Raw genomic sequence first — 13226 nt, 5'->3', positions numbered from 1 at the left:
GGCTTTTTTGGTCATGATCACCTCTGCGCACAGGGTGTCGGAACTGGTGGTGTTATCCTGTTCACCTTACTTGGTGATTCACATAGATAAGGTGCCTGGTTCTTCACCCCTGTCCGTCGTTCCTCCCAAAGGTTGTCTCTAATTTTTATATGAATGAAGACATTGTGTTGCCCTCCCTGTGTCCCAGGGAAATTGCCTTGCATGCTTTGGATGTGGTCTGGGCAATTAGGGTGTACCTGGCAGCTACGGAGTCTTAGGAAGTCAAGACTCCCCGTTTGTGCTTATGGATGGGCCTCGGAAAGGGTTGTTCGCTTCCTCTGCGACCATTTCCAGATGGATCCGACAGACGTTAATCAGGTCTAATCTATCAGGGGTCAGGCTCCTCCTTTCCCTGTAAAGGCGCACTCTACTAGGGTACTTGGTGCCTCCTGGGCCTTCCGTCTTGAGGCGTCAGACACAGGCTTGCAAGGCGGTCACATGGTCGTCTGTGCACACTTTCACAAAGTTCTATAAAGTGGATGTGTTGGCATCTATGGATGCTTCTTTTGCCTGCAAGGTTTTGCAGGCTGCTGTTTAGAGGACTTGATGCTCTTTGAGGGTGTTTGTATTTTTTCAGGTGGGCTCCAGTTGCCTGGTTTGCTACTGTTTAGCCTTGGAAATTTTTTTTGCTGTTCCCAACCCTCATGTTTAACACTGCTTTGGGACGTCACAATGGTTATGAAGATCAGGAGCTGTGTCCGTCAATGAACGAAAGAGAAAATGGGATTTTTAACTTACCGTAAAATCCATTTCTCTGATGATCATTGACGGACACAGCACCCATCCCTCTGTGGAGTTGTAATTCTTCTGACACTGCTTGTAACAAAACTTGAGTACCTATAGCAGCGGGGGGAGAGTATACCCCATGGGACTGCCCATAGGCGTACCCAGATTCTTTTTCTGCCTAGTGTTCTACTCCTGTAGGGGGTAGTATAACCCAATAGTTATGAAGATCAGGAGCTTTGTCTGTCAACATCAGAGAAATTGAATTTACGGTAAGTCAAAAATCCCATTGTTTCAGTAATTCAGTTCAAAAAGTGAAACTTGTATATTATATAGATTCATTACACACAGAGTGATATGTTTTAAGCATTTCCTTTTAATTTAGATGATTATGGCTTACAGCTAGTCAAAACCCAAAATTCAGTATTTCACAATATTACCCAAGACCAAGAAAAATAGGATTTTAATACAGAAATGTTGGCTTACTGAAAAGTATGTACATGTACAGTATTAGTGATCGACCGATATCGGTTTTTCGTTATCGATATTTTGGCTATTGCATATCGGTATTGGCCAATATTTTCATACATTTAAAAAAATATATATATTTTTTTTATTACTTGACAGATACTCTTGAGGGGGGATGTGGGGGTCTAAAAGACCTCAAACCCTTCCTTTGCACTTAAAAGCATTCAAAACGCCAAGTTTGGCTATTTTGAATGCTGTCATTTTTTTTTAATCTGGCGCCAGTACCCGCAAGTTATGTCATGACATCACTTCAATATCTTTAATTTGTACATATGCGAGTGGCATATTCAATAACATTTGTAAATGGAATTATGCTATGTGACATCATTACCCTTCCATGAGCAATATTTGGAAAATCGGCCAGTTCCGGGGCCGATACAGGTATATCAGCAAAAGTCAATATCGGCCCTCAATATTAGAGCTGCACGATTAATCGTATGAAAATCGCGATCTCGATTCACCCCCCCTGACGATCTAAACCTGAGATATGCTCGATTCTTTGCATAGCAGAGAGAACAGCTGTGGGGAAAAAAAAAAGCAAGCCTCCCGGCAAATGCCTATCAGCATTAGTCTCCCAGTAACTATAAACAAAAATGATTACATTGTATCTTTTCCTTCCCTCTGCCAGGGAGAAACGAAGTTTAACCTCTTAAAAACTGGACCTTTTTCTGACACTTGTTGCTTGCAAGTTAAAATCAGTTTTTTTTTTTTGCTAGAAAAGTACTTAGAACCCCCAAACATTTTATATATTTTTTTAGCAGAGACCCTACAGAAAAAAATGGCGATTGTTGTAATATTTTATGTCACACTGTATTTGCGCAGCAGTCTTTTAAACGCAATTTATAGACTTTAATGAATAATAAAAAAAAAAAACGTAACAGTAAAGTTATCCCAATTTTTTTTTTTTGTTACACAGAGAATCGTGAGAGAATCGTGATCTTTATTCCAAGCTAAAAAATCGTGATTCTCATTTTGGCCAGAATCGTGCAGCTCTACTCAATATATCAGCCTTGCCGATGCATCGGTCGATCCCTATACAGTAAAAATTGGCCCTACTGTGCATGTATGTGAGTTAGGGACCTTAGATTGTAAGCTCCTTGAGGGTAAGGACTGATGTGAATGTATAATGTATATGTAAAGCGCTGCGTAAATTGACAGCGCTATATAAGTACCTGAAATAAATAAATAGCATGCACTCCATACTTGGTTTGGGGCTTCTTTTGAATGAATGCATCAATGTGGCGTGGCATGGAGGCGATCAGCCTGTGGCACTGCTGAGGTTTAATGTAAGCCCAGGTTGCTTTGATAGCGGCCTTCAGCTCGTCTGCGTTGTTGGGTCTGATGTCTCATCTTCTTCTTGACAATACCCCACAGATTCTCTATGGGGTTTAGGTCAGGCAAGTTATGCTTACCAAATAGCACAGTGATACCATGATCATTAAACCAGGTATTGGTACTTTTGGCAGTATGGGCAGGTGCCAAGTCCTGCTGGAAAATTAAATTAGCATTTTCATTAAGCTGGTTAGCAGAGGGAAAAATGAAGTGCTCTAGAATTTCCTGGTAGAGGGCTGCACTGACTTTGGACTTGATAAAACACACTGGACCAACACCAGGAGGTGACATGGCTCCCCAAATTATCACTGACTGTGGAAACTTCACACTGGACCTCATGAAACTTGGATTCTGTGCCTCTCCACTCTTCCTCCAGACTCTGGGACCTTGATTTCTAAACGAAATGCAAAATTTACTTTCATCCGAAAAGAGAACTTTGGTCCACTGAGCAACAGTCCAGTCCTTTTTCTCCTTGGCCCAGGTAAGACACTTCAGACATTGTCTCTTGTTCAGCATTTGCTTGACACAAGGACTGTGACCGTTGTAGCCCATGTCCTGGATACGTCAGTGTTTGGTGGCTCTTGAAGCACTGACACCAGCCGCAGTCCACTCCTTGTGAATCTCCCCCAAATTCTTGAAAGACCTTTGCTTAACAATCCTCTCAAGGCCGCTGTTATCCCGGTCGCGTGTGCACCTTTTTCTACCACACTTTTTCCTTCCACTCAACCTTCCATTAATATGCTTGGATACAGCACTCTGTGAACAGCCAGTTTCTTTAGCAATGACGTTTTGTGACCTACCCTCCTTGTGGGAAGGTGTCATTGACTGTCTTCTGGACAACGGTCAAGTCAGCAATCTTCCCATTGATTGTGTAACTGACTGAACCAGACTGAGAGACCATTTAAAGGCTCGGGAAACCTTTACAGGTGTTTTGAGTTATAGCTGTGACACCTTGAGTCTACAATAATAAACTTTTTAACAATATTCAAATTTTCTGAAATACTGCATTTTGGGGTTTTCACTAGCTGTTAGCTATAACAAATTAAGAGAAATACTTGAAATATATCACTGAGTGTAATGAATCTATATAATGTGAGAGTTTCACTTTTTTAATTGTGATCTGAAAAATGTACACTTTGATCTCATTTTTCGAGATGCACCTGTTATGTACATTGTGGGACAATAATAGTACAAATTCTGTAATTGGTAGAGGGGAACGGGCAAGAGGCAGAAGTACTTCACTATGGCAACTGTTGCTGTTAATCTCTGCAGCACCAGTTGATCCGCGCTCTGGGCAGCATCTAGTGGCACAAAGGAAGTATTTTTACATCATTACAGCTGATTAAAATATAACTAAAGGCAAAACTTCTTTTTTTTTTTTTTGATAGTGTGTAGAGGAACTAGAACACAAAAAGTTTTTTTTATTGCAGCCTGTGCCCACATTAAGGACATTAAGCACATTCCCTTTGTGCTGTTTACCATTCTCATTGAAAGTGATCGTAAAACAAAATCCCAAATTTTGGGTTGTCCCCAGAAATGTAAGAGTGGAAATCTTCCAATGGGGACACTAGTTCTTGTGACCTCGGTGTCCCCAAGATATTCCTTAAATTTGAAGAGATTTTCTCTCCCTTCCTGTTTGGCTATGGGACAGAAAGTGAAGGGACTTCATCTAGAATGGGGGGGGGGGGGGAGCTCTACCTATAGTTCTATAGTTCATATAGTTCTACTATATGCTAGCTATATTTCTATATTTCTCTTCAGCCCTACAGTGTCCAGAGAGATTAATAGATTTCCCCCATCCATGCTAAACAGCATAGATGGGATACTCTACACTGCCAGCTACTATATTCAGCTGCCAGAATACAGTGGCATTTCCGAACAGTGATTACATCTGATTGAATCAAGTCACTGTTTGGCTTACAGTTTTCCACACAGCTCTTACAGTTTTGAAATGGGCTTTTATCCAGCCTGGTGGTGCTACAGACAGGGCCATGTATGGCTAACTTTAGTCTGGGTTATAGATTACCCATCTTTGATGTTCATCCAATGGTGCTCCGAGCAAGTATTCTGATAAAAAGTTTTAACTTTACATGGTGCACACTGGTTATGGGTCGTTGATTGATGAAGCCAGGCTCAGCATATCAACTAGCTTTTTATTTTTTAACCAGATATACTGCAGCCGCTCCAAGTCAAATCGCCGTACGTGTACGGCGCTCACTCTCGGGAGGCTAGGGGGCTAGCGCACTCCGCCCCCGCTCGTCAGCAGGGAAGCGGATGCAGCGGGCAGGCAGCTCCGATCGCCACCTGACACCCGCGATCATTCCCCTGAGAACCGCTGAGAGAGAACAGGCAGCGGTTCTAAACACAGCTGACCGTTCTTCTCCCTACAATGATCATAGAGCCCCTATGATCCTTCTACCGTATATAGAATCACGTCTCCTATGGTCATTTCAGAAGCCAAACCCCCCCACAGTTAGAATCGCTCCCCTAGGCTTACATTTAACCCCTTGATCACCCAATGTGTTAACCCCTTCACTGCCAATGTCAATATTACAGTAACAGTGCATATTTTTAGCACTGATTACTGTAGTAATGTCACTGGTCCCCCCCAAAAGTGTCAAAAATGTCAGTCAGGGGTCCGATCTGTCCGCCGCAATGTCGCAATCCCGCGGAAAAAAAACGCAGATTGCCGCCATTACAAGTAAAAAAAAAAAAAATTACATGAATCTTTCCCTTAGTAGGCGCGATAACTTTTGCGATTTTTTTTTTTTTTTTTATTTTTTATTTATTTTTTTTTTTTTTACCAAAAATATGTAGCAGAAAACAAATTGCCCTAAAATGTTAACCTTTTGATTTTTAATTTTTTTTTTTTTTGAGAAGGTCATATAACAGAATGTGACAAATATTTTATTTTTTTTTTTTGTTTATAGCGCAAAAAATAAAAATCGCACAGATGATCAAATACCACCAAAGAAAGCTCTATTTGTGGGGAAAAAAGCACATTAATTTTATTTGGGTACAGCGTCGCATGACCGGTGCAATTGTCCGTTAAAGTAACGCAGTGCCGAATCGCAAAATAGGGCCTGGTCAGGAAGGGGGTAAAATCTTCCGGGGCTGAAGTGGTTAAGAGATCCACAGGACTGGGGCAGCCCATTACTATTTTTTTTTTTGTCTATTTTGAGTTTGCGTGTATGACTTGTAGTCTACTTTGCTCGATGGTGCACTGAGTGGTAGGGCAGAGTATGCAGGCATCAGAGAATTTAGAAAATCTGACACCGACTTGACTGAATATAAAATGGTTCAAGCTTTTATATAGTATTCATCAGGACCTAAAAATATCCATCCTGTAGAAGAACTGATGCGTTGCTGCTCAAATGTTAGGACCTTATGCCCCGTACACACGTACCGATTGTCGGCCGTAAATGTTCAGCCAACGTCCGATCGGCCGATTGTCGGCTTGTTAGTATGATGCTTCCGACAACCGACTGCGACTTTTCGGCCTAACAAAATCTGGTCTGCATGCTATCAAATTTTTGTTGGCCGTCACGTTCGTCAGTCAGTACAGATTTCGGCCGACAAAAGCCAGATGAGCAAGACTGGGCATGCTCAGAGAAGAAAAAACACACGGAAAGTTAACCATCACATGACATCACTTCTGAAGTTGGTTGTTGTTGGCCGACAAAATTCGTGTGCAGTCTTGAGCACTTTTCAACCAACACGACAGTACCGGACAAAAGATGGCCGATCGGTATGTGTGTACGGGGCTTGAGTCGTAAAGTATGCACGCATCGACTAATGCTCAGAACACAGGCAGTCACTTGTCTCTTCAGCTTCTCATTTTCGCAGGCTGCCAGTAGTGGGGCTGGACGGTGCACCTGGGTCTTCTACCCACACCTAAATGCCAGTCTCACATGCAAGGCCAAAAGCCCAGTGTGCATAAGGCCTAAATGTCATCAAGTTGGGGTTTATATCTACCTTAAGCTTTTCAGACTTTTAATAGTTGAGCATGTGATTGCATCAGTCGTTCCTGTTTAGACCCGTATCAGAAAAAGGGATGACCCCTGCAGACAATCTCCTGCTTATCTTGCGGTTATTAGGAGTAAGACAAGCCATAGATTTGACTCTTTCCTTCCATCACAGGTGGAACAAAAGGAAAAAGGGCTCGATTTTTTTTTTTTTTTTTTTTTTTTTTCCTATCAACCCATTCAGTTTTGATGGAGGAATCACTCCTGCAGCTCGATTGGGTTCTGCCAGCAGTGAGTCTTCCTGGCTGGCAGAACACAATGTTTACTGCTAGCGGTCCTAGTCCATAATCGCATGTAAAAATTACAACAGGCTGGTTGTACCGAAGTACAGTTAGATGGATCGACTTGGGTACAACCAGCCTGCCATAGATGAATCAAATCTCAGCCAGTCCCTGCCGAACCGGCCCGAGATTTGATCTATCATAGGGTAGCTTAATTGAGTTATTTTTAACCCCCTTATCACGGTCTGCAAAGAAATGTCCTCTTCTGCTTTACTACCCTACAGGTATTAAAGTGGCTGTTAATACCTTAATGCATTCTTAGTATTCAGGTAAACTTCATGTTCAACTCCCCCCCCCCCCCCCCCCCTCCCCTCTCCTCTCAAATACCTATCTAATCTTGATCCATTGCTGTGCCCAAGAACATCAGCCCTGCTCTCATGCACTCTCTTCTCATAGGGGCTGAGGCTGACATGGGAGCCATTGGCTCCTGCTGCTGTCAATCCTAGCCTGTGAGGAGAGAGCGGAGGGTGGGGCCGAGCTGCACTGTGTACACAGCCTGACCTTTGATTAAGCCCGTATGAGTGTCCCCATAGCAAGCGCCTTGCTATGGGAGCATGTGGGAGAAAGGAGGGATTACTTTCATACACCCTGGTGTCTCATTAAAGAAAACCTGTCACCAAAAAAATCATCAGAGGGTCCCCTCCAAAATCATAAAGGACACAAAAAAGTAAATTTAAAACACCCAAGCATATACAATCACCTCCCCAATTTTGTTTAGCCCCCCCATATATAGGCACGTTAACACATGCTTGGGGGGGGGGGGGGTTGCCGACATATGAGAACATTAATTGTGATGTACATGTTGCAAATCTCTGCACACACTGGAGTGAGAGCATTGTTTCTAGCGCCAGACCTCCTCGATAATGCTAAACTGATGACCTATAGGGGGCTTTTAAAGTGTCGCTTATAGAAATGAATAGGGTACTGAAGTTTGTTGCCATTTCACGGGGCACACCTATTTAAAATTGAAGTAGACTCTTCTATCATTTTCAGCCAAGGAAGCTGCCATCTTGGCCTCTGTTAAATCTTCAACTGCGATGATGCTGCACATGTGATCAGTTATGATACCGCCCATTCAATGGCTTGACATTTTGGTTGAGAGCACAACCAATGTGACGGTTAAAGGTAAAGCGGAGTTCCACCCAAATGTGGAACTTCCGCTCCTTTGCTTCCTCCCCCCCCCCCCCTTCCGGTGCCACATTTGGCACCCTTTCAGGAGGGAGGGGGGAAACGGGTACCTGTTTTTGACAGGTACCCTTCCCCACTTCGGGAACGGCGCTGCGGCGAAGTGAGGTCCCCTTCTCCTACCCTCCACCGCCGAGCCAATCCGAATGCGCAGCGAGCTTCGTTCATGCGCAGTAGGGACCCGCCCCTGAAGCTGCAAGGCTTCACTGCTGGGCTACCTGACCGGCAATGGCGGCGGCAGCACCTGACAGCCGTTGGAAACATAGTCTGTGGTAGGGCTGGGCGATATGGCTGAAAACTGTATCACGATATCAGTGTTTCATATCGGTCGATATCGATAATTATTGATATTTTTTATTACCCATTTAAAATAAGGACCCTAGGGTGAGAATGCAGGGCGGCGGGCATGGAGAATGCAGGGTGACTGGCGTGATGCAGGAGAATGCAGGGTACTGGCATGATGCAGGAGAATGCAGGGCACTGGCATGGTGCAGGAGAATGCAGGGCACTGGCATGGTGCAGGAGAATGCAGGGCACTGGCATGGTGCAGGAGAATGCAGGGCACTGGCATGGTGCAGGAGAATGCAGGGCACTGGCATGGTGCAGGAGAATGCAGGGCACTGGCATGGTGCAGGAGCATGCAGGGCACTGGCATGGTGCAGGAGGATCCGGGGTTATGGGCATACTACAGGAGATGCAGTGCTGTGGGCATGGTACAGGTGGACCATGCCCGCAGCACTGCATCCCTTGTAGTGTGCCTGCAGCCCTGCATAATGGCAGGTAGTGAAGCTGTTTCACTTACCTGTTCCAGAGACGCCTTCATTTTAAAAATGCCGCGGCATACATGTCACCGCGCACGCGCCGCCGCTCGGGAGAGGCCGGGAATAGCCGAAATTACACGAGCGGTGGCGGCGCGTGTGCAATGACGTGGCGGCGCCATTTTTAAAGCTTAAACCCGTCGGAGCGGACATCGTTCAAAGTCTGTTATTGCTATCGGAAATGTCACTATCGCGATACATATCGGTATCGTTTTATCGCCCAGCCCTAGTCTGTGGTGCCGACATCGCTGGACTGGAGTTCTGAACCCCCCTCCAAAAATTAAGTCAGCAGCTACACCTACTGCAGCTGCTGACTTTTAATATTAGGACACTTGCCTGTCATGAAATCCAGCGATGTCGGCACCGCAGCTACACTACACCACATGTTTTAAAGTGGAACTCCGCCGATGTTTTAAAGTGGAACTCCACTTTAAGTCTATCGGTTTACTTCAGAAGCCTTAGGCCTCGTTCACACCATGGTGCAGATGTGTTGTGTTTTTTTTCTGCACGCGTTCTGCAAAGGCTTAAGAAAACAATGGTTCTCTATGTGCCCTGTTCACACCATAATGTACAGATTTTTTTTCTTTGCAGTTTTCTGCAAGGAAACAAAAATCAACATTGGTGTGGACAGGGAACATAACTGAGATACATGAAAACTGATGTCCACATGCATGAAAACTGAGGTAAACTGATGTCTCTGCAAGTGAAATCTGCTCAGTTTTCCCATTTCTTCTTCATGCACATATATGGTGTGAACAGGCCCTTAGGATTTTATATGTTGGGTATCCATTTACTTGGTGCAGCCTCATCCTATATATTTTACCAAAAAATAGTGGGTAATTTGTGTGCCCTAAAATTAAGTTTTTTTACTGGAATGTTGCATCTCCTAGACCAGTGACGGCGAACCATGGCACCCCAGATATTTTGGAACTACATTTCCCATGATGCCCAACTATACTACAGAGTGTAAACATTTTTAATTTGTAGCGCTTACTGTATTTTCTGGCGTATAAGACTACTTTTGAACCTCAAAAAAATCCCCCAAAAATGGGGGGTCGTCTTATACGCCGAGTATAATATCTCTAAGGTAACTTAAGTATAAGGCTTACCGGTAGATGAAAATTATGGGGGTCGTCTTATACGCCGGAAAATACGGTAAATTGATAAAAAGTCCACATAAATAATTAAAAGGAAATGTCCTTTAAAATCCATATGACAGTAGATATCCACGTGTGTATTAGCAATGGCATTCACCGACTCTCCCACGGAAGACCAAGTGACATAAAACCACCACCTAGAGAGACATCTTAAAAACCCTTACCAGATTTCAAATCTTATAGGCAGTGTGTATCAATCAACAGACATAAGACATTCTCCCAGCGGATATCCGTAGTCAAACGTGTCCCAAATGCTGGTGTTCCCCTGTGAACAATGTCTCAAAAGACACAAAGGGAGCCTCTCATAGCGTAGTATGTCCAAAGCAATCCTTTAAACTCACATTTAGGCAGAGTGGCAGCAGCGTTTTAGTGTATCCACATCGGTGTAGCTGTTTCCAACCGAAAAGATGGCCGCCGCCGTCCTCCACCATACAGAGTGCATGAGCATTATGGGATATGTGGTGCCAAGGTTCGCCATCACTGTCCTAGACCAGTGCTGTAATATTGTGCAACATAAAAAAAAATGGAACTACCGCTATTTAGTTCTCTAGGGTGTCTGCTTTCGGAAAATATATAGTGTTTTGAGGGTTTTATGCAATCTTCAAGCCTAAAATAATTGTTTAAACATATGTGCAAAAAAACCTGCACAAACAGCCCTGGCAGTGAAAGAGTTAAAGCCGAACTCCCAGGCACAAAAACATTTGTCCAGATATATTCCTAATGGTCATCAAGGATATGAATGCACTTTGTGTGCACCAAATGCCTTTGCAAATCTAAGTATTACTTTGTAAAAGTAGCATAGACGTCATCACTGCTGTACATAGTCTGTGCAGAGCTGTGGGAGGAGCCCAGCAGCTCCATCCACTACAGGCTGCCTTTAGAAAATTACAGGAGGGGGCGAAGACCAGACCAGTCATCCTGCACAAGGCGAGGGAGCTGCAGTGGGCGGTCTTTATTGCAGGAAGCTCCTGCAAAGAGGGAAAGTCTCACACTTGACTTACTGCACAGATCTGGAAGGAATAAACAAATCAAGCAAGCCGAGATTCAAGGAAGAACGCATGACTCCTGAATTTAAAACAATATTTAGTTATCCCAGAGTTCAGTTTTAAATCCAATGTCGGAGTTCCTTTTAGTGAGACATTGTGGCTTTAGAGGGATGAAGTAGTTTGGTAGTGCGGTGGCGGTGCTGAGTGGGTTTATATCTGGAGATTAAAGTGAGGTTTCCTGGAGTGTGAGGCTTTTCCATATAATCAGCTGATTTCAAAAAGTTGCTTCACTGCAATATAATTTATTGAGCAAGAAATAAAGTTGTATTGTAAAAGCAGCCTGCCAGTATTGGAAGTTGTAAAAAAAAAAAAAAAAAAAAAGACTGATATACGGTAGATGTATACGTTTTGACCTAAAGGCTCGACGAAAATCACACAAAATATCCTCCGATTTTTCTCTCTCATGCTCAGGGGTTATAACCATTTTTAGTTGACAGTGCATAAATGTTCACAAAATTTCTCGTCCGATTTTTTTTTTTTTTTGGGGAAATTTGTACCTAGACTTCCGGGTCATCAGCAACTTCAGATCATGCGCGGTCTTTCGTATCTGATTTTTCGTGGATGTACGGCATACACATTAAGTGAAAATTGGTCGTGCTGGGGACGGACAATAAAAGTTTTGGTGTTTTTTTCCGCTGAAAATGTCGGCATCGGCTGCTGAAAGTTGTGTACACGCTAGCCGAAAATCGTACGATTTTACCTCGGATGGGAATTTTCAGCAGATTTTCTACTAGTGTGTACCCCACTTAAAGCGGAGTTCCGCCCTCAAAATCGATAAATCCGCTTGCTAAGGGGAACCTGAAAAAGAAATTGATACTGGCGTTTTTTTTTTTTTGGTCACTTACCTTATTCTAGAAGAATATATACTCCCCTTCTTTCCACTTCCTCCCCCGCGCCGTCACTTCAGGTTTGCGATGATTCCTGGGAGCTGAACGTCATCGCTCCCAGGAATCAATGCGCCTGCACCGGCCCCGCTCGTCACTGTCGGTGCAGGCGTGGCATTCCCTGCTAAACAGCTTCTGGGCATGCCTAGAAGCTGTGCAGGGATGCCGCGCCTGCACCGGAAGTGACGAGCGGGGCCGGTGCAGTGCATTGTGGGACTCCGACGTCACGGAAGAGGGGACGCTGTGGCTTCAGCTGCCCACAACTGAGATGGCAGCTCTGGAGAAGACATTTTCAAGGTAAGTATTTCTTCTTACAGGGAAGTGCGACCCGGGACAGATCAGAGGCTATCCATTATGGAATGTACTAGCCCTGACTGTCCTGGGGGTATTTTTAGCTCAAATTGACCCCTGAGGCCGGAACTCCGCTTTAAGTCAATGTTGCATGATGATGCTTGGTGTATGTTAGCAGGCAGTCAGCTTCAAGAAGTATCTGAAACTTGTACATTTATCCTTTATTTTTCTGGAAAAAACTGTGATTGGGTTTAGTGTTTTTCTGTAACGTTGTTTTACTGCATTTTGCAGGTGTAGTGCAGGGAATGCATCCACATCAAGAAGCTTGTGTTCATTTGCTTGACTCACAGTGGCACCTAATTACTCCACTGAGAACAATCTGTTACAGATTAACTCAGACTTTCAGGACTGCCAGACGTGTGACATTGGATAAGGTGTATATTAAACAAAAAAGAGAGTCAATCGCTGTGTTTATCACAACAGTTGTTTAAGCCAATATATAGCAACCTGATCCACTGTGCTGGTGTGTGCCTTGGTGCTATCAAATAAGGGTTCTTACATCTTATCTTAGTAATAATCGCTTTTTATTTGTACAAAAGATGTTTTCCTGCAGTTTCAGCGCCCACAATGTTTAAATGAAACCTCAGGATAAACATTTTTAACCTCAGGATTAAACATTACATCATTGGATGTAATGTTTAAATTGCATCCAATGATGGATGCTGCATTAGGTAAAAGTCATTGCTTAATACCTCCTGGACACTATGGTAAACGCAGAGCTCAATGAAGGATAGCGTCATTCGCTCTCCAACTTCCTTTTCCCGCCTCCATTCATAAAATGTCTTGCAGTCTCTTCACAAGGCGCTTTGTGAACAGGGGAGAGATGTGGTGGTTCAATGCCAAGATTTCCCATTGTT

The 13226-nt window shown here is 43.8% G+C and overlaps 1 protein-coding gene across 4 annotated transcripts in view; it reads left to right on the top strand.

Annotated features, from left to right (window-relative positions):
* BCL9 (BCL9 transcription coactivator) overlaps window positions 1–13226 on the top strand; it is a gene marked incomplete at its 5' end in the record, with an annotated part of 467860 nt that overhangs the window by 359378 nt on the left and 95256 nt on the right. The gene's annotated exons all lie outside the window — the stretch shown is intronic.

This window comes from Pelophylax lessonae (assembly GCF_965119305.1).
Source record: "Pelophylax lessonae genome assembly, chromosome: 2".
In the NCBI taxonomy this organism is placed as follows: Eukaryota; Metazoa; Chordata; class Amphibia; order Anura; family Ranidae; genus Pelophylax; species Pelophylax lessonae.
Note: the sequence above shows the minus strand (reverse complement) of the source record. Positions and strands in the feature narration are given on the sequence as shown.